Source organism: Balaenoptera physalus (assembly GCF_965194825.1).
Source record: "Balaenoptera physalus genome assembly, chromosome: 2".
In the NCBI taxonomy this organism is placed as follows: domain Eukaryota; kingdom Metazoa; phylum Chordata; class Mammalia; order Artiodactyla; family Balaenopteridae; genus Balaenoptera; species Balaenoptera physalus.
Window position 1 is genome coordinate 106,857,274 of NC_138883.1, and position 17,202 is coordinate 106,874,475.

A 17,202-nucleotide genomic window follows, 5' to 3' on the forward strand; every position below is an offset into this window, starting at 1 on the left:
CAGATCCCCCTGGCGAAGCCACCCACGGGATAATGGTCCAGCCAATAGCCAAGTGAATGATGGCCATCTCTATCTTTCTAAATGGCTAAGGAGAACACTTAGTAATAAGAAGAGGTGACCATCACGGCAGAGGAATTAGAAGAGATGGGGTTTGCAGAAGAGAAGGTAGCTGGCAAAAGTGGGAGGAAATCATTCCCAGGCCTTGTTAAGAAGATATCTGTTTGGTTACCTAATAATATAATTTTTAGTACTTTCAAGCGAGTGGATTTATGCTGACTCTCATATTTATGCTGTAATCTTTGCCATATGTTAATGAGATTGACAGTACATGAGATAATCAATTATTTTCAGCAGCTTGTATCTTAAATGTTATGCCGGTTATCTTGATTATGAGCTTAAATACCAGCCTGGTGATGGATTCGCCTTTTAACTTTTCTCTCTTAAAAAGAGCAAAATTAGGAAATCGAAATACACCCCACATAGATTTTTCAATACGTAGTGAAAGTTAGTAGTGGCACAGTTGTAGCTGAGCTGGCATTTAAACATGTAATCTGCTGACCTTGAATTCCAAAGCAATTTCTTGTCCCTTAAAAATTTGGAACACATAAAAATTATATTAGCATCAATTATTTTGTTAAAATTTATCTTTTTCAATTTCAGTGAATTGGTATTATAATGCACTATCTCTTTTCGTCTCATATTCCCTCATTAATATTCATTGGAAGTATTTGCTACTTCAATAAACCCAGACTAACTTTTTATTACATATTCATAAGTATTATTTTTTAAAGGTTTTGAGTTACTTCCACCTTCATTGAATATAATAATTTGTGCTTTATACTAATGTGACACCTCAGATATGGTCTAAAGTAACAAATCAGGATGGACTTCAACTCATCTTAGCAAGGACCTACACTTCCCCACTCTGCATCCGAACATCACATGGTTCTTGTGTTAATCAACAGTCTTGTTGCCTGATGGGGGTCCAAGGATAAAGACCAGAGCTGACCACTTCAGCCCAATGCAGGGTTTCTTTCTTTTTTGTTTAGACATATATGTATTTGTTTATTAAAAATATATATACACAAGAAGCAGAAAGTAGGAAATATGGTCACTGATAGCAGCAGGGCAGGGTAGGGATGAAAGATGGACTGGACTTGATAGGCATGGATGTCAGTTATCTGTGGCTACTATGACAAGTTGCCACAAATTTAGTGGCTTAAAACAATAGAATTTTATACATTGCAGTTCTGGAGGTCAGAGATCTCAAATGAATGTCACAGAGCTAAAGTCAAATGTCAGCAGGACGGGGTCCCTTTTTAGAAGCCTAGAGAAGAATACATTTCCTTATCTTTCCCACCTTCCTCAAGATGTCCACATTCTTAAGCACTCTTCTCTTTGCCTCCGAAGATAGGAATAGGTAGGTAGAAGGCCAAGGGAGGCATGTTCTTAGACCAAGTGTGTCAGTTCTTCCTTACTCCGCGGGGGGGCTGGGCATTACCCCAAGAGTGTGGGTTCCATCTGAACCCCTTACTGATGTCCTGGAAGATTTCCCAAAGCAGGGTTTCTTAATACGGAGCCTTTGGCAGGGTTTCAGGCATTTTGTGAACCCCCTGTAATAGTATGCAGGCTTTGGGGTGCAGGTATGTGGGTGCGTTTTTCTGGTGAAGAAAGTCTATAGCTTTTATCAGATTCTCAAAGGAAGCTGTGATGATAATGATGGGAATGGTGGCGGAAGTGGTGGTGATGATAATAATTTTGAACCCCTAGCCTATGAAATATTTTGTCTGGATTTACATCAAAGAGTAGAGGGAGAGCGGCACATAGGAGTTGATAATTGTTGGATTCATTTGGTGAGTACACAGAGGGTCACATTCTCCATAATAAAAAGTCCTTAAGGATAAATTAAGAAATGCTTACGAGTCTGGGGTCACCTCTTGTGTTGAGAAGCTGGAGCAGGTGTATTGAATTCAGAATATGCAGCTTGTGACCTGCTGAGTGAGGGGGCACAAGTTACCCATGCGTGGGTGGCAGGCAGCTCCCTCAGCATCCAGCTCTCACTTTGGGGAAGTGAAACCCATGGGGTCATTTTGAGTGAAGGCACAGTTTCAATACATCCACACAAAGGAAGTAGTCACAAGATTTATTATTTCAGATCCCAGAAGCCAGGGGCCGCAGTGAGTCGGGGGGAAGGGCAGTCTTCCTCCCTCCCAGGTCCTGAGGGAGAAGACAGAAAGCAGGGTACCAAGCACCTATTATAAGGTGGTAGGGGCGGAGGTCACTAACTTTTCGTGGGCTTAACTCTAGGTAGTTATTTTATTTTATTTTTTAAAATTTATTTATTTTTGGCTGTGTCGGGTCTTCGTTGCTGCGCATGGGCTTTCTCAAGTTGCAGCGAGCGGGGGCTACTCTTCGTTGCGGTGCGCGGGTTTCTCATTGCGGTGGCTTCTCTTGTTGCGGAGCACGGGCTCTAGGCACACGGGCTTCAGTAGTTGTGGCTCGCAGGCTCAGTAGTTGTGGCTCATGGGCTTAGTTGTTCTGCGGCATGTGGGATCTTCCCGGACCAGGGCTCGAACCCGTGTCCCCTGCATTGGCGGGCGGATTCTTAACCACTGTGCCACCAGGGAAGCCCTAGGTGGTTATTTTAAAAGGTGCCCTGGGAAAAGCAAAGCAGGCACTGATGGCAGGAATCCTAAACTCAAGTCCTTATCAAAATGTCCAGACTCTTGGTGTGAGGAGTGTTATCACACTGTAAAATGCCTACGTAGCAACTCTGAAAACCAAGCTGTTTTTCAGAGAAAGAGAAGTTGTTTTTCTCATCACATCTCTCTCCTAGACCTGTGAGGCCAGGTCATAAGCGTTTGCTTCCAGGGCCAGTAGATGAATCTTAAGAGGAGAAAGATTTTAAGAAGAACCACCACTAAGGACATGATCAAAAGCATTCTGCAATAGTTCCAACGCAAAGAAACAACTGACTGTAGCCCAAAGATGACTCAGACACACGTGATCCCAGGCATCCAAGGCTTTCTGCCCTCACTGTCACAGGAAGCAGGCAGTTGCACAAGTCAGACTAGGAAACCTCGGCACCAAAGATGACTCAAGCCAACTCCCCATAGTGACCCAGGATGCTCTGAGGCCAGGACCAAGCTACCCATGGGGAGGCCCTCCAAGAAAACCTGCAGTTGCCCTATAGAATGTGGAGTTTGGGGGCACCACCAACCCAAAAACCTCTGTGTGAAATGACCGGGATGTGACTTTTGTTCTGACCTACCTTTTGCACTGCTTTCTGTATGTGACCCAGCGACTTGGTCTCCATCCGTCACCAGGGCCCCTCTCTCTGCATTAGGTCCCTATCTGCAATCTTAACCTTTCTAGCTCATTTCTCCAGTTGGCCTTCATTTGGGCATTCATTCATTCACTCGGCAAGTATCTACGAGCTACTAGAAGGCCTTGGCTAGAAGTTGTGCAGCTACCAAGAAAAAGTTACAATCCTTTGCCTCTAATAAGCCTGTGGTCCAAATAGATATTTGAATCCTCAGCTTTAAGACCACCAGGTCAAGCCCTAAAAAAGCCTGTGGCTCCTGAAACCATTGTTATAACATCTGCCTTAAACCCAAGGATCGTCCCTGAAGAGGTTCTAGTGCCTCTGAGTTACACCCCTGGTTTGAGTCACATTTCTAAGCATGCTGATCAAAAACCAACATTTCCACTCTGGCTGAGAAAGAGGCAATGTCTCCATAAAGGACCACTCCACGCTTCTGAAATATACCACTTGTCCAAGAACCCACAGGTCTAAAAATCATTACTCCAAAGGAATCTAAACTGGCAGGGAACTCAGATCCCCATTTAATTTTACACCTATCATGAATAACTTTGGGGTAACTGTATATTTTTTTAATATCTACGTAGTGGCCTTTCCTTTGTCTCATACGCTACATATCTCAATCCTCATGACAACTCTGTGAAATACTCATTACTACTTTTTTAGAGATGAAGAGCTAAGACACGGAGAATTTCACAGGGGTAGTAGTAGCAAAGCTAACACTGGGCTTCTGACATTTGTTCTATGTGTCTTACAGATATTTTGTGAAAATTATCTTTTTCTGTAAAGTTCTCTTAAGATGCCCAGATGAACTCTGTATATCAGATGAAGCCCCTGGGATGTTACAAGCCATTTGCCCACTGAGTATTATTTCCTTTATCACAGGTAACAAGAGTTAGAGAAGATACCAAGTAATATTTTTAAGAATTAATTGATTCATTCAACATTTATTGAACATCTGCTGTATGTCAGATGCTACACTGGGATACTGAGTAGAAGCATCATGTTGGCCCTTCACTACCTATGCATGGAAAGGTGATACGAGGGACATCAAGACACTAAAACTCCTGCAAAGTAACTGTTACCCTAGCCACATCTATCTTCCACACCCTATGTCTCTATCTGTGCCTTTTCCATTTTCTTTTTTCAGATACACAAAGCTCTCATGCTCTTTCCCTCCTCCCACATTAGAATTTACTTTAAGAGGGCTTCCCTGGTGGTGCAGTGGTTGAGAATCCACATGCTAATGCAGGGGACACGATTCGAGCCCTGGTCTCGGAAGATCCCACATGCCGCAGAGCAGCTAAGACCAGGCGCCACAACCGCTGAGCCTGTGCTCTAGAGCCTGTGAGCCACAACTACTGAGCCCACACGCTGCAACTACTGAAGCCCGTGCGCCTAGAGCCCGTGCTCCGCAACAGGAGAGGCCACCGCAATGAGAAGCCCGCGCACCGCAATGAAGAGTAGCCCCCACTCAGCCAAAAATAAATAAAATAAAAGTAAAATAAATAAATTTTTTTAAAAAAGAATTTACTTTAAGAAAGACCTCGATCAATCATTCACACTTCAGTAGTAATTTTATTGTCTGAGAGGGCATCTCCCAGGCCTTTTAAAACTAACTTCCAATGGGAAAAATAAGTTGGTCCCTTATTTTTAAATTTTGAGATATTGGCAAGCATGGCTGAAATTATAACTTAAAAACAGCCAAAATGCCTTCCCAGAATCATATTTGAAGGGATATGGAAGAAAGCATATTTGAGAAAGACCAATTACAACCCAAAATGTTACTGTCTGCCCTCTCCTTTATCTTGTCTTCTTTATCTATGGGAAGAAGCTGCCCTCTTGTTTTTTTCTGAGATCTCTGGCATGATCTTTACAAGATAATTATTTTCAGAAGTTCAGCTGCACTCAATTCCTAGCATAGTGACTCTCTCTGAGGAGAGAGAATCCCTAAGTGGGTAGATCAAACCCCCCAGGTGGAACAGAAGACCATAAGTAATTTGAGAAAACATATTCAGTATTATGTTTGTATAGTTGAAAAATGAAAACACACCATTATTTTCATAGCATGGAAACTAAAGTCCAAAAAAAAAAAATTATCTTACCTGGTGAGGACATACAGAAGATACTGATTTTCGATGGAGATGGTGGAGGTGAGGGGGAGGGAATAAGGAGTGTCTCATAATCCTGGCAGTGAAGGAAGGGCATTTTAGGTACATCAAAATAAAGCACAAGCTTTAAAACGTTGAAAAAGACTGGTCTGTTCTGTGCTCAATTTACCTGCTGAATGAGTCAATAAATGTGTCCATCATCCTCTTAGCAATTTCATACATGTTTTACTACTACCAGATCCCTTCAATTACACCTTCCGCATCTCCAAAGGAACGAGCCACGGTGGCTGTAATCATGGCTTAACCCTGTACAATTAGATCATCCAGCATATTTCAGCTTCTGCGGTAGCCATCACGCCACACAAAGGAGAAAGGTGGACTACTGTACCTGATCTCAAGATCTACCACCGACGCAATCAGCAGAATCAACCACACCATGTCGGAGACCTGAAGGGCTGACTCGAATCTTTACAACCCAGGTGCCCTGCATCCATGCCAATAGCACAACAGTACACAGACTCGGTTCCCTCCACAGAAGTGCAGTGTCCAGTTTGTAAAATTTTGTAGTGAACTTAGGTATCTTCTCTATGACATCTCTGCTTTAATCTCCTCACACTAGGCCCCGATGAAAGACCTCCACCAGCAACCTAACCACAAGCTCCCCAGCAGCGGCGATGGTACCCATGACTCGGTGATTTGTCACAAGAAGCTGCTCTTCCACCTTTCCCAGTGGCTTCCGAGTAACAACAGGAGAGTTGGATTCTGTACAGATGGGTGTGAACAGCCGAGGGGTTCACCAGGAAGCACACCTTGGGGATTATTCCTTCTAGTTTGTTTCGTTTATGCTTTCCGGAAAATCTGAGCTGAAGGAATGGATGGGGACTTTCAACAGCCAGGTTGGCTGGTGACTCCTTGAGCCCCCAGGAGGGGACCAATCCCATGTAGAGCAGAGATGGTGCTCTATAGCAGGTTAACCTCCTTCTGCAACAGCATCTGGGGATTCAAGATCCAGACCTTCCTGGGTGAAAGGAGAGGAAATAAATTTTCCCTTCTCCTCGATCCACAAAAAGCTCACTCTTCAAACTTGCATGTGCAGAAGATTCACCTGGGGAATCTTAAAATGCAAATTCTGATTCAGGAGGCCAGGGTGGTGCCTGAAACTCTGTCTTTCTAACAAGCTCCCAAGTGAGACTGGTGCTGCCGGTCACTTGCCCTTACTCTGAGTAGCAAGGCAATAAATATAAACAACCCAGCTATTCAGCTGAGGCGTGGGGGGCGGGGGGGGGGAAGGGGCGGGTACTAGGAGGAAAATAGAAATATATTTGATATTTGATGCACTCATGTATTACTCAGTTTTTTCCTTTGTGTCCTATCTTTGTAATTTTTAAAAAAGGTCAGATACATATAATCTTTTTTTTTTTAGAAGAAGAGGAAAGAAAAAATGACCAGCTCTGAGTTTTTTCTTGTTATGAAGTCGGTATCTGCTCACACCCTGCCCGAGGGTATGGCTTCGGAATTCTGGAATATCACAACCTGATACTAGAGCATGTGGGAACCAGGAGACTCTTTCTGAACAGAAGAGCTGACCACAGTCATGGTCAGATCTCGGTGAGATCTGTGCTTGACAAACCAGGGAACATGGTGGTCACAAGCCAAGGCAGCCCGAGGCCACCATGGTGCATCTCCCTGGATGTACACCGATTCAGGTATGGGGGCTAACATGCATAAGTTAATAAATCATTTAAAACATAATTTATATCAAAACAAACATGGATATTTTATGTGGCAGAATTCAGACACTAAATACATTTTTCAGATTAAACAGACACTTGAAAGAGAATTTCTCCTTGCCCCCCAGACCCCAGTCTCCCCTGTGATGTAGGGGCATCTTGGTTAAAAAAAAAAACAGAAACAAAACTGGAGAAGTGATGACCCACGTGAACCACAGTGGGGCTTAGACTAATGATCCCACAACCACCCCTGGGGACGCAGACAGGGAGACTGCCCCAGCAACGGCAGCATTTCCCAAAACTACAAGCCCCATTCATCATCCATGGAGAGTTTTATTGTCCTGTCCCACCTTTGTGTCACTCCTCAGCATTACAATCTTACACTGATATTTTCAACTGAACTAAATAAACATCACCAACTACCTGTCCCACAAATACAACATGTCTATAGCTAAGCTCCTTGGATCTAGACCCAGCCCTTCCCGACCTGCTCCTCTTCTCACATTACGTTTATCTCCATCCATCTGGAGAGAAGCTGAGCACTTCCCCAGCTTTTTCTCTCCTTTGCCCACAAGATCCAGTCTCTAAATCCTGTCATCTCTGATGATGCCACCCATCTCCTGAGACCATTCCCTCCCTCTCCACCTGGCTCAGCCCTCATCTCCTCTCACCTGGACTACTGCCATGACCTCCAAGCCAGGTTCGCTGTTCTGGGCTGTTCCCACCTCAATATTCCCTCCACACACTGGCTGCTGGAATGATCTTCCTAAAGCATGAACCCAGACCTGTCCCCTGTCCTGCCTAAGAGCTTTAACTGATCCCACCCCTTGTCCCCATCCTTCTCTCTGGATCAGATCCAAACTCCCAAACCAAGCTTTCTAAAGGCCCTTTATAATGTGGTCACCAAACTGCGGTTCCCGAGCCCGCCCCTCAGGTCCTCCTCTTGTTGTCATTCTCTGACCACCCCATGTTCCAGGGCCACTACTTTGCACATACAGTGTTCCTTCTGCCTAGAAAGATTCTTGCACCTTCTCCAACTGATGAAATCCGCTATCCTCCAAAACTCAGTTTAAATGTTACATAATTTATGAAACATCCTGCAGATCTCATGCTCATATAATCCTCCTCCCTCCTGACTCCCCCAGTACACCTTGTACCTGCCTCTATTATTGCCCTTCACCATCATATCATGGTTATATGTCTACTGTGAGCTCTTCACAAATAAAAGCCAAGTATCTTTGTAGCCTCAGAGCTAGCCCAGAACAGCCCAGTGAATGAGTGCATGAATTAATGAAAGGTGGCTTTTCTACCCTGCTTTCTGTTTAATTCCATGCTTTCTGACCCAAGTAGGAGCCTACTGATCCCACTTGAGGAGAGACAGGAGTGAGGGACCATTAACCATTTCCCCAGCAGTCGAAAATCCTCCCCTTACCCCAGGGGAATGCCAGGAACCAAAACCTTACAGGAAATGTTGGTCCTGCTTGCCTGGGTCTCTCACATCAGTCCAATTGGTGACACTACTAATTTCCAGCAGTGGGATGGAGATAGAAGAGATACATTTCTGGGCAAGAATTCAGGATAGAAAAATTGGATGTCTCCAACCTCCCTAAAATCAAGGTTTTTTAATTTCAAAATGCTGTGAGTGAATTCCCAGGACATGAAAGTATAAAAGAACTAGAAGTCCAAGTAAATGTGATTAGAATTGTCTGTGCTGGTACATATTTGGTCTCTAATACTTATGTCAACACAATCCAGCACTGTCATGATGTATGTCATGTCTTCCTAACCAAACTGTAAACTCCTGTGAGCATACACTATATTTTTTACCTACACTGGGTTAACTCTCTGGGCCTAATGCTGTCTTTTTAATACAGGAGAATTCCAATAAATGCTGTATACATGATCAAGGGTTGGCTGTATACATGTGTGTCTATATATACTATGTAATTTTTTCTGTTATACTTTGCCTACAGCTTTCACTTAAAAAATGGAAAAAAATAGAACCAATCAGGTTTTGCAAACAGAACAGGCATATAGGCCTGTGCTGATACCTAAATGGGTTTTGCTTTTGGTCCTGCCAGAGGCAGGGGGATTGATTAGTTAACTCCTCCAGGGGTCTTCCAGCCCTGTGGTTTTCACTCCGCATTTTTCCCCTGAGAAAGTCTATGCAGTCAACTATATACCCGAATGCTGAGGGGTCACTGTGGATTGGATCTGGCATCTAAAAACCGCACTGGTGAATCTTAAGGATGTTAATATGGATAATTTAAACCTTATAAATAGCTTCCCATAATGTGTTTCTTGCCTGAGGAGGTCTTTTGGTTGAAGTACACTAAAATCAGGCTTGAGTTTGCAACTTAAAAGGAAAACCAGAATTTGAGAAGTAAAAAATTTTATGTAGCTTTTTCTTTCATAAGCTCATGTTTATTGAAAGGGCTGGTGGTAAGCTCAGGGAAAACGGAGCTGTGAAAGGGACACGGGGAGGTTGCTTCAGCTCTCTGTGGGTGCCTCCATATTAAAATGGTGTGGTTTCAAAATCAAAAGCTAATTATTCCAATATTCTCACCTGAGATGGGCAGCCTGCCTGGGCCATGATGGTTCCCACTGACTCTTCAGCAATGAGCAGGTAAAATTTGGGTGATGACACCTAGAGAATGAATAAAGCAGGAAAAAATAGAACTTTACTACCCTCTTCCTAACTTAGAAACAAACAGATGAAAACATAAATTGGGCTTTAAGACCTAGTTTAATAATTATTTCCACACTGCTTATCTTTTTAACTGTATGTCTTCATTATCTTCTAAAACAAGGGTCAAGATTATAAAAGAGGTTCTTATACGGACTTCTTATGTGCACTTAGACATTTCTTTAGCAGTACAGAACTTGGTAGAGAAGTTTCATGCCCAGGAGTCCTTCTAAAAGATGTCTGTGGGTGGTCAGCACCCTTGGAGAGCCCTCTTAAACTAATTCGGGAGGGCATCTGTCCTGGCGTTACCTGGTTACCAAATCCGGAAGTTCTTAGCAGAAAATGTTGAGGGACTTATTACATTTTTAACTTGCAGTTCATTTTGTAGTTATCAGAGAAATCAAACAGCATGAGTTCATGAATTTCTTTTTGAAATATAACTGAGTTGGCTAAATAGCTATTTTGAAAATGCAGGTTCTGGAGTCAGACCATGTTGACAAATGAAAACTCCACCATTTAGAGAGGGTGGAGCCTCCTTGTCTATAAAATGAGATCAGAATAGGATCAACTTCATAGGGTACTCGACAGAATTAAACGGGAAAATGTAATCAAAATGCTTGTATAGGGACTTCCCTGGTGGTGCAGTGGTTAGGGATCCGCCTGCCAATGCAGGGGACACGGGTTCGAGCCCTGGTCTGGGAAGATCCCACATGCTGTGGAGCAACTAAGCCCGTGTGCCACAACTACTGAGCCTGCGCTGCAGAGCCCACGAGACACACTGAGCCCACGCAGCACAACTACTGAAGCCCACGCTCCCTAGAGCCCGCGTGCTGAAACTACTGAGCCCACACGCGGCAACTACTGAAGCCTGTGTGCTCTAGGGCCTGCGTGTTGCCAACTACTGAGCCCGCATGCTGCAACTACTAAAGCCAGCGCGCCTAGAGCCTGTGCTGCGCAACAAGAGAAGCTGCTGCGATGAGAAGCCCGCACACTGCAACGAAGAGTAGCCCCTGCTCGTCTAGACTAGAGAAAGCCCACGTGCAGCAATGAAGACCCAACACAGTCAAAAAAAAAAAGCTTGTATAAGGGAAGTTCTCATTACATATTTGCTATCATTATTTTAAACGTGTGATATTTGTGGTTCCAGGAGCCTTACCAATAAAGCAAATAGTGTATGATATTAACTTCTAGTGAATTTACAAATTATTAAACATGCCTCAATACAGAGGAGTCAAACAAGAAGAATACTGATGCATCTATAATTAATTCAAACATTTTGATAATAAATTGTTTCTCTAAGTCTCATGCTTTCAAACAAACTATAATTATATAGTGGTTTTATCTGTGCACACAATCACTGTGAGAGGGACAGAGGTCTCGGTGGGAAGGCCTCTATCGCCCTCCATGAGGTTGGGCGACAAAATGTCAGGTTCACATTGCTGGCATGAAGTCATGGTGAACAGGCACCAGGCTGAAAGGTAGGGAACTTAAGTCTGCTGTTAAACAGCACAAGTCTGGATCGAGTCACTTCACTTCCCTGGGCCTTGATTTCCTCATTTTTAAAATGAAAAGACACAACTAGATGGCCTTCCTGTCCCTGTCACTGCTCAGGTTTTATACTCCTACCCACTAACAACAAAATACTTGCTGTTCTGAATAACTGAATGTTCTATTTTACTTGACAAATAACATAAGTACCGTATATGAATGATAGATGTTCAAGAGATGTTGTTCATCCACAGGGGCTTGGTCTTAGAATCAAAACTCCTAGAGTGTGCATAAAGAACTCTTGATTTGCTGACTCAGATGACACTTGAGGATCTGGTAGTGCCAGAAGTTTGTTATTAGAGACAAAAACCATAAAACTGTACCACAAAGTGTACCTGATTATGTGAACTTTGCTGGAGGCAGTAAGGAGTTCTACATAAGCTTAGGGTTGGCTGCCCTTATGTGTTAATATTTTAAAAGTTCAGAGTATACTTTTTAAGGTACATGTGAAATGAAAATGTTGCACTGTTGTAGGAGTGACGATATTATCCAGCACATAATTCTGGATCTGATACTAACTAGTTCAAGAACCTTAGCCAAGCCAGGTGAGCCACTCTGAATCTCCTCTCTCTACATGCAAAATGAGGTGAGGATTCAAAGACATAACAGATGTGAGAACACACTGGAAAATAAAAGCCATCATACAAATGCCATAAGCTGTTATTCTGCTCTGCCAAAGGAATGGCATGATCAGTTAATTCAAGTGGGATGGATTCAACATGCCAGTTCTTTGAGGTAAAGAGACCTCCAAATGGATGGGCTGTCAGCATTTTCCATCCAGATGCTTGCTCCTCTGTCAGTTTAGCCTAAGTCAACTCGAAGGCATCCCTTATGCTACATACACTCCTTATCAATTAAGCTCTCATTTAGATACTTAGGTTTTTGGGGTTTTTTTTTTTTCACTCGGTCAAGCTTTATTTCAAGGCCTGAAAACACTGACTTAATCGAAAATGGCCCTACTGCAATTTCTTATAATATATAAATACTTTATATATAAAACTTAAAAAAATGTAGACACTATTAACTAACTCCTAAACCACACACTACAGGCTTTTCAAAAGCAATAGTTATTTAACAAAATGTAAGGTGACGATATCAAAGAATTTTCACACTTAATGTGGACACAATCAGTCACAAGCTACTCAAACACAAATCCTTTTTACACTTTCCATGTTTGTTTTTAACTTCGTTTCATAGAACCACTGATAACTGAGGCTTCTTTCAAGTATAGGATTTCTAACATTAAATTACATTTTCTAAGTATTTCTATAAAGAAGAAATGAAAAAGACACATACTATATTGTTTGCCATAAATTCATACACCAAAAAGTCAAAACAATCCAACTGAATTTATTCCTGCTTCCCCCTTCTCCAACATTAGCTTTAGAAGTTCTTCTAAATATTATATAAACAGTTTTGTTAAAATCAGTTCTCATTTATGCAGATTAGGGGAAAATGGTTTTATAATGAGTTATCTTTAACATTATCTTCTAGATAGCACCCTTTAGCCTTAAATTACATTGTGCACACACAACTACAACAGTCTGCATTTGCTCAGGAACATATAGTCACATTAAAAACAAATAACTTTGTATTTCATAGTTTAGTTGGCTCTTAGTTTCCCTAGGGCGGGAAACAAGTATTTTGTGTTGTTTAAGAAACTGGTATATATAAATGAAATGCTAGATGTTCGTTTAAACTTTGAGGAAACCTACAGATCAACATGTGCGTGTTTTTTCTAAAATGCAAGAGATATGCACTTAATCACTGTTCATATAGTGAAGCGACTGGATGGCAGATACAGACGCAGATGAAACTCTACATTTTGTAAATGCAAAGTTGGATATTCTAAATGGAAGAAGTGACACTGACAATTGTTTACAGGAAACAAAGGTTAAGAAAAATGTTGAAGAATATCTACTCTTAAAAAGAGAGAAGTGTTATACAACACAAAAATGAGAACTAGAGATTCGAAAAACACTCATTTTACTGTTTCAAAAGAAAAACAAAAAAATAATAGGGAGTCTAGACCAATTAGAACTGAGGCAGCTGTAACAAAAATGGAACACAGTACAATGATTTGAGCCCTTAAAGGAAATGACTAACTAAAATGAAATTTCACGAGTCTTCATGTCTATAATAATATATAAAGGCACAAAATATCAAAAATACGAAGTCTGGACTTTTCCCCTTAGGTTTGTAATAAACTGTCAAACCTCTGCTTAATATACTTACTTTTATGAGCCTTCTGATTAGCAGAGCATGCTATACAGGTACATGCATGCTAGAATTTTACCATGAGAATTATAGCTCTCATCTCAAACTAGTGACTTGCCTGTTACCCATATTTATATATATTTCATTTCCATTATAAAACACTTAAGACCTTTCTAGTGGTACATTTTAATCAACATATTACATAAGGAAGAATCTTGATTTTTAAAATGAACCTTTTTAGTACTGTAACATGATAGGTTTAATTGAACAGCTGGAACATACTATGGTAACTCCATTGTACTGTTTAATTCACAGCTGTAGGAAAATGTGTGATTTTTAAAATATAACCAAGATGAGACTGTAGAGTTATGAGCAGTAAAATATTAGAAAACAGTGAATGAATAAATAAGATGCTTTTCCTTTAGTGGCCATTCATTATTTTGCTTTTAGGAACCTGGAAGAAATTGTCTTCTTTGAGTTTCAAACGTTCTGGTAAATCTAGTCGTTTCTTAGCTTCCTCAATATCACCTTGAATTGCTGAAATAAGTGACTCTAAAGAATCAAAGTTCTTTTCTGGTCTGAGGTAGCCGACGACGGCCACGTTGAGAAGTTCCCCATAGACGTCCTCTCTGAAAGTATGCACGATATGAGCTTCCACGGACTTTTTTGTATTCTTGTAGTATGGGTTCCACCCTATGCTCACCACCGTCTTATGGACGTCTCCACTTCCAACACTGGCCCAACCATAATATACGCCAGTGGATACGTCAGCTGGAAGATTATCTACTACTTGTTCAGGAAAGTTAGCTGTAGGGATGCCCGGCTGCTTGGGGCCGCGACCGAAGCTCCGCACCACCTGGCAGCAGCAGAAGTACGGCAGGTGCCTCATGACGCCGTCCGCTCGGGGTGCGGGCTGCGGTCCAGTCCGCGCGTCCGGCGGAGCCGCCGTCGAGGCGGTGCCCGAACGCCCCGGACCAGCCGGGGGACATGGGCGGGAGCTCCGGAGGCCAGCCGGCCGGGCGAGCACACGGGCGTACCACGGTCCGAGCGGCGCGGAGGACACGCCGCGGCGAGACGCTCACGCCGCGGACCGAACAGAAGGTGCCGGGCAACTCAAACGCTGCGTCTGGGCTCCGGAACGCCGGCGACCGCGGAAGGGCGGCTGTGGGCCAGGAGCGGAGCGGGGGCGGGCCGGCTTGGGAGGGGCCCCCAGCCCACCGAGCGCCGCGGGCCTACGCACTCTGCCCAGGCCGGGCCGATGCTTAGGTTTTAATTACACGACACATCTTGGCCTGCTGCAAAGTAAGAACTAGGAAGAGAGTGTGTGATCCATCTTTAAAACTCACCAGCTAACATCCTGAAGAAACAGAAAGGTAGCTAAGCATTCCCAACCAGTCACCACGAATGAACAGTTACCTGAATGAGTATGTGGCTGGCACATTCTGGATCATAATGCAGTAGAGGATCTCATTCATTTCACTGCAAAGCTTACTGTAACGAAAACCGAGACCCTGCTTTCTGACCAGCCTGTTGCTACAACATGAATACTTCACTTTCTTCGTTTTCAACTGGAGGTGCGAAACAATGTTTTGAGAGCATTTTACACCTTCAATAAAAAGAAGGCAACAAGAAAATGTGCTGAGGGGTTCTTCTCTAGTCCAGGAAACCTAAATAAAAGTCTCAAACCAAACACCACTGACACAGTTGCAGCACTTAGAAAAGTCGGTAGCATTTGTCTAGTAATAATCTAGACTCCACAGACTGCTCTCTTAGGGACATAGGTTCCTTTCCTTTCTTCTTACATTCATATCCGATTTTTGTGATCATTGTTAAACATTTAACTGGATTGATTCAACTGACTGGCTATATTTTGACAGCTCAAAGTACCAAGTTATTTAATTAACTCATTTTCAATTAACATAGTTGCTGCTAACCTGGTGTAAATTAAGTCTCCTCAGACTCTAGAAAAAGAGAGAAAGGAGGCCAATGGGACTGAGATTTCTATTGCATATCCCCTTCTGTCAGAAGTTTCCAGTTCAGGTCAGACCCATAAAAGAATGTCTTTTTTGTGGTTAAGTGTTAACTGGCAGCCAGGTGCTAAGATAGCGCTGAATCAGCCCAGAAGAGAGGGAGTAAAAGGAAGAAGAAAGTTTGGATTATAGGCTGAAGTGAGCAAAGGAAACAGAGCCTGGCGAGAGTTATATATTGCTCCAGGCGGGCACAGGTGGATGGAACTGCAGGCCAGGTCAGAAAAAGAGAAAGATTTATGTTCTGTGCAAACAAAAGGCCAGAAGAAAAATCACCAATCCGGTTGGGCAGCTCTGAAGTGAAGGAAACAGCTGTTCATACAGTGAGGGAATGGTCAGGTAAGACGAGCTGGAAATAGTCATCAGAAGGCCATCTGCTGACCTGGGAAGGCATGCCCTCGAGGCACGGAACAAATCCTGTCCTCCAGGAGGCCACGCGGATGGGCCAGTCCTGGCCAGGCCAGGAAACAATGCCAGGATGAGGCATTAAAGTTACATGAGCCTCATGTAAGAAGTTGCCTGGCGAGTTTACTTCCGAATGTGAAGTCGAGTGGAAACACAATGTTTTCTTCTTTGAGAACTTGGCAAACCCACACCACCGGGCCTCTCTGTAAAGCAAGAATGCGGAGAGGTAGTTCATCAACTGCCAGTGCCCTGTTACCCATCATCTTCTCCGGAGGCTGCTCCTCCACCCCTCCTGGCCGCTGGTGGGGGTAGCCGTTAGCTTGGGGCAGCTGCTGGCTTGGGGATAGTGCCACAGCACCCCAAGAACTTGTGGCCTAAGTGAGGAGAGTGGATGGGAGGTGGCCTTTGACCATGGAAGGCAGCCTGCTGGGCAACAGGATGGGCAAGCCAAAAGGGGCACAGAAAGGCAGGGGGAAATGAGAGCAGGAACTGGCAATGACCTTGCATTAATAGGCAGCATACCCCACTGAAATAAAGGCCGGCATGAGTGGGGCTTTGCTCTAAGGAAGCCGGCAGCAGCTGGGTCCTACCAATACTAATGAGCGTCATTATATTCCTTGTACAAACGAGCCAAATTTCAGACAAAAGGTGGGAGAGAGAAAAGATTTATATCATAACACAAAATACAAAATGTATGACCAAATGTCATGAAAGAACCAACTGATAATTGGTGGGACAGCAAAGGCAATCAGAAGAAAGCACTGCCTGTCCAAAGTACTAAGATTAATAAGAGTGAGTGTTGTGGCATTATTAGTGACCAAAATACGAAGCTGAAGTCAAATCCCTTGACCACCCTCCCTTCTCTCTCCCCTACCCCATACTTCAATACCTATGTCCTCATGGTGTTATAATTTACACACACATACAATACATACTCATATACATAGAAAGAGTGAAAGTAGTAACATTTGTTGAATCCTTATTATATGCCAAACACTCTTCTATATCCTTTACAGGTATTAACTCATTCAGTCTTCACAACATGCCTAAGAGGTAGAAACTGTTTCTATCCCCATTTCACAGATAAGAAAATGAAGCACAGAGAGCATATGCCAGATAACACAGCTGGTAAGTATCTGAGCTGAGATCTGAACCA

At 43.0% G+C, this 17,202-nt stretch overlaps 1 pseudogene across 2 annotated transcripts in view; it reads right to left on the reverse strand.

The window, feature by feature from the left end:
- LOC309653894 (riboflavin kinase pseudogene) overlaps positions 1-14,655 on the reverse strand; it is a 257,336-nt pseudogene extending 242,681 nt beyond the window's left edge. For both annotated transcript variants that reach the window (XR_014268845.1, XR_014268846.1), the window contains exon 1: positions 9,730-14,655. The product of XR_014268845.1 is annotated as a riboflavin kinase pseudogene (transcript). The remainder of the gene's footprint in view (positions 1-9,729) is intronic.
- Positions 14,656-17,202: the final 2,547 nt, after the last annotated feature.